We start from the raw sequence: 5114 nt of genomic DNA, 5'->3' as shown, positions 1-5114 counted from the left end.
ATTCCGGGAATCGCCCTGCGTACCGGGCGAGGGCGCGGGCGGCCCGGGTGGCACCTGCACGAGGGCGCCCAACCCTCGTGCAGGCGCCACCCGGGCCGCCCGCGCCCTCGCCCGGTAGGCAGGGAGACCCTGCCTGCCGGGCAAGGGCACGGGAGGCCCGGGTGGCGCCTGCACGAGGGCGCCCAACCTCGTGCAGGCGCCACCCGGGCCGCCCGCGCCCTCGCCCGGAAGGCAAGGTCGCCCTGCCTGCCGGGCGAGGGCGCGGGCGGCCAGGGTGGCGCCTGCACGAGGTTGGACGCCCTCGTGCAGGCGCCACCCGGGCCACCCGCGCCCTCGCCCGGCAGGCAGGGCGACCCTACCTGTCGGGCGAGGGCGCGGGCGGCCCGGGTGGCGCCTACACGAGGGCGCCCAACCTCGTGCAGGCGCCACCCGGGCCGCCCGCGCCCTCGCCCGGCAGGCAGGGCGACCCTGCCTGCCGGGCGAGGGCGCGGGTGGCCTGGGTGGCACCTGCACGAAGGCGCCCCCGCCCTCCCTCGTGTAGGCGCCACCCGGGCCGCCCACGCCCTCGCCCGGCAGGCAGCGTCGCCCTGCCTGCCGGGCGAGGGCGCGGGCGGCCCGGGTGGCGCCTGCACGAGGGCGCCCAACCTCGTGCAGGCGCCACCCGGGCTGCCCGCGCCCTCGCCCGGCAGGCAGGGCAATTCCCGGAATCGCCCTGCCTGTCGGGCGAGGGCGATTCCCGGAATCGCCCTGCCTGCCGGGCGAGGGCGATTCCCGGAATCGCCTTGCCCGTCGGGCGAGGGCGCGGGCGGCCCGGGTGGCACCTGCACGAGGGCGCCGCCTGCCGAGCGAGGGCGCGGGCGGCCCGGGTGGCGCCTGCACGAGGGCGCCCCACCTCGTGCAGGCGCCACCCGGGCCGCCCGCGCCCTCGCTCGGCGGGCAGGGCGATTCCGGGAATCGCCCTGCCTGCCGGGCGAGGGCGTGGGCGGCCCGGGTGGCGCCTGCACGAGGGCGCCCAACCCTCATGCAGGCGCCACCCGGGCCGCTCGCGCCCTCGCCCGGCAGGCAGGGCGACCCTGCCTGCCGGGCGAGGGCACGGGCGGCCCAGGTGGCGCCTGCACGAGGGCGCCCAACCTCGTGCAGGCGCCACCCGGGCCGCCCGCGCCCTCGCCCGGCAGGTAGGGCGACCCTGCCTGTCGGGCGAGGGCGCGGGCGGCCCGGCTGGCGCCTGCACGAGGGCGCCCTCCCTCGTGCAGGCGCCACCCGGGCCGCCCGCGCCCTCGCCCGATAGGCAGGGTCGCCCTGCCTGCCGGGCGAGGGCGCGGGCGGCCTGGGTGGCGCCTGCACGAGGGGCGGGGCGGGCGGAGGGCGGGTGAGGCCGAGGGCGGAGGGCGGGTGAGGCCGAGGGGCGGAGGGTGGGTGAGGCGGGCGGGCGTCGGGCGGGTGAGGCGGGGGGGGGTGGGCGGGTGAGGGTGCCCGGGGGTGGGTCGGGCGGGCGGTTGAGGGCGCCCGGGTGTGGGTCGGGCGGGCGGGTGAGGGCGCCCGCGGGTGGGGCGGGCGGGTGTGGCGGGCGGGCGGGTGTGGCGGGTGGGCGGGTGAGGGCGCCCGTGGGCGGGTGGGCCGAACGGGCGGGCGGGTCGGGGCGGGCGGGGGTGGGTGGGTCAGGGCGCCCGCGGGCGTTTGGGGAGGGCGGGTCAGGGCGCCCGTGCCGTGCGGGCGGGCAGGTCAGGGCACCCGGGGGTGGGTGGGGCGTGCGGGTGAGGGCGCCCGGGGGTGGGTGGCCCATCCGAAGGGGTGAGGTGCCCGGGTGAGGGCGCCGGGAGGGGTTGGGCGGGCGGGTGAGGGCGCCCGGGCCGGGCGAGCGGGTGAGGGGGGCGTGGGTGGTTCGACCGGAGGGGTGGGGCTGGGGGGTTAGGGCGCCTGGGCCGAGCCGGGCAGGCGGGTGAGGGGGGACGGTGTGTGTGGGCCCGGGCCGAGCAGGCGGGTGAGGGGGGGCTGTCAGGGCGCCCGGAGGGGCCGGGCAGGCGGGTGAGGGGGGGCGCTGTTAAGGTGCCTGGAGGGGCCGGTGGGCGGGCGAGGGGGGGTGTGGAGCACCCACTGGTGTTAAGAAAATGAGGTTGACCGGGCCCACCATGCTCACGATTTTTCATGAAACTAATTTAATATGAAAGTTTTCAAGAAAAAAATTTAACTTACCTTTTAATTACGAGAATTCTTCGTTGATTATGTTGTTGATAGCGATTTAGCTGCTCCACAAATTCACTACCTCTTTCAACGATTTTCAGAAAACCTGGATGTGATGTTAGTAGTAGTGATAATGAAATTTTAATATGTAAGTGAAGTTACAAGGATGTTTTACTGTACAATTAATATGGGATAATTTGTTTTACAATATTATAAAGTGAATATTATTGATTTGTTTTACAACAGGTTGAATGTGGGATAATTTGTTTTAAAATATTTTAAAGTGAATATTGTAGTATTGGAAAGCGAATATTATATGGTTTAACTATTATAATAATTGTAGAAGTTGTAGTGTACAATTTTAATTATGATTTCATAAAAAAATTTAGTTTACATTTTCCAATAAATTGTAGAACAAAGTAATAAAGGTAAATAAATTTAACAGATTTTTTGGAGGGAAATATTTTCGCGAAACTTTTTGGAGGGAAATATTTTCGCGAAATTTTTTGGAGGGAAAATTTTTGGAGGGAAAATTCCATTCTTTAAGCTATATAATATCTTTAGGAGACTCTCCATTTGTATCATTCAACATCTTCTATTTGAAAGGGATGGATTGTTCTGATAGTGAAGTTTCGATTTATACACCATCAACTTCTGCATCGCGTAACAACTCTATTCATATTGATGAACATAGCGGGAATTCTTCCACTATGAATAGAAAGTCACTTCTTCCACTTAGTCCTGATTCTAAGGACTATGAGAGCAGCACTGATGAAAGAGGGGATGGAGAATTTCAAATAAATAAAGAGTCACATATTCCACTTAGTCCTACTTCTAAGGACTATGAAAGCCGTAGTGATGAAGAGCATGATGGTGAACTTCAAAAGAACAGAGTGTCACGATGTCCACTTAGTCCTAATTCTGAGGACTATGAGAGCAGCAGTTTTGAAGAGCATGATGGTGAAGTTCAAAAGAATGGAGGGTCACGGTGTCCACTTAGTCCTAATTCCGAGGACTATGAGAGCAGCAGTTTTGAAGAGCATAATGGTGAAGTTCAAAAGAAGGGAGTGTCACGGTGTCCACTTAGTCCTAATTCCGAGGACTATGAGAGCAGCAGTTTTGAAGAGCATAATGGTGAAGTTCAAAAGAAGGGAGTGTCACGGTGTCCACTTAGTCCTAATTCTGAGGACTATGAGAGCAGCAGTTTTGAAAAGCATAATGGTGAAGTTCAAAAGAAGGGAGTGTCACGGTGTCCACTTAGTCCTAATTCTGAGGACTATGAGAGCAGCAGTTTTGAAGCGCATGATGGCAAATTTCAAAAGAATGGAGTGTCACGGTGTCCACTTAGTCCTAATTCTGAAGACTATGAGAGCAGCAGTGATGAAAAGCATGATGTTGATTTTCAAAAGTATGGAGTGTCAAAGTGTCCACTTAGTCCTAATTCTAAGGACTATGAGAGCAGTAGTGATGAAAAGCATGATGTTGATTTTCAAAAGCATGGAGTGTCACGGTGTCCAGTTAGTCCAAATTCTAAGGACTATGAGAGCAGCAGTGATGAAGAGTGGGATGATGAAATTCAAAATATTGGAGTACCACAGTGTCCACTTAGTCCTAATTCTGCGGACTATGAGAGCAATAGTTATGAAGAGCGTGATGATGAATTTCAAAATAATAGAGTGTCACTGTGTCCTCTTAGTCCTAATTCTGCGGACTATGAGAGCAGCAGTGATGAAGGATAGGATGATGCACTTAGTCCTAATTCTAATGAGTATAAAGGTAGCAGTGACAAAGGATGGGATGTAGCATCTTCAATAAGTAAGTCACATTTTCAACGTAGTCCTAATTCTATGGACTATGAGAGTAGCACTGGCAATGCATATGAGGAAGAATATCCATTAAACATCGAGTCAGATTTTCCATTCAGTCCGAATTCTAAGGACTACGACAGTAGCACTGAAGAAGCAGAAGATGAAGAATATCCTCCAAGTCAATATTTGAAAAGCAAGGATGATCATAGTGTGGATAACATTCCTCTTAATGATGATGAAAATCCTTATACAAATGATGATCAAATGATGGAGATGTTGCCAAGAAACATTGTATCAAGGAGTAGGAGCAGGCCTTTTTGTATCAATGCAAGTTGTTCTAGTTATACAAGGGGTAGAGCAGAATATCTGACGAGAAGAAGTTCTATCAGTGCTCTCATTTCAAGTGAATGTTGCCAAAAAGATTGCTTGAAACATATGGATTTCAAATTTGCATTAGAAAGCAGGAAGAGATATTTGTCAATGAATAAAAGCATGCAAAATTCATATTTAGTTGGGTGCATGCAATCTACATTGTCAGGTTATGATTATCATATTGGGACTTTTTTTATCTGTAGAAAAGGTTTCAAAATGTTTCATTCGATTGGGAATTTTCGTCTCTCGAGAATTCAAGAAAATTTGGAAAAGGATCCCACATTTTATTCATAAGTACGTCATAAAAAACACTTTGGTCCATTATCAAATATTGCAATGTCATGGATGAAAGATTTCTTTTCAAAGCATGGAGAGTGTATGCCAAATGGAGAGACAATACATATTCCAGATAATTTTTCAAGACGAGAAATCTACAACTTATACAAAGAATATGCAGAAGGTGCTGAGGGACATGGCCAGTTTATTACATATCAATATTTTGTGAAGGTATGGAAGAAAGAATTCAACAATGTCCGTATTCCTAAGAAGACAAGGATGGGGATTTGCAGTACATGTGCTTCTCTTAAATCAAAAAGGGACAAAAGTGAAGGCTCAGAAAGAGGTAAGCGTTTATAACTTTAACTTTTAAAATTGTATAGTCATCAACTATGAAAACATATTTCTTAATGAATCTCTTTTATGTTGTGTAGATTTAATTGTCAAACAACTTCAGGAGCATCGCGAACAACAAAC

The sequence above is a fragment of the Pinus tabuliformis genome, chromosome 3_2, assembly GCF_031772625.1.
Source record: "Pinus tabuliformis cultivar Carrire ecotype Pingquan chromosome 3_2, CPIR1, whole genome shotgun sequence".
Lineage (NCBI taxonomy): Eukaryota > Viridiplantae > Streptophyta > Pinopsida > Pinales > Pinaceae > Pinus > Pinus tabuliformis.
The sequence above is the reverse complement of the archived record's forward strand: the minus strand, read 5'-3'. Positions refer to the sequence as shown.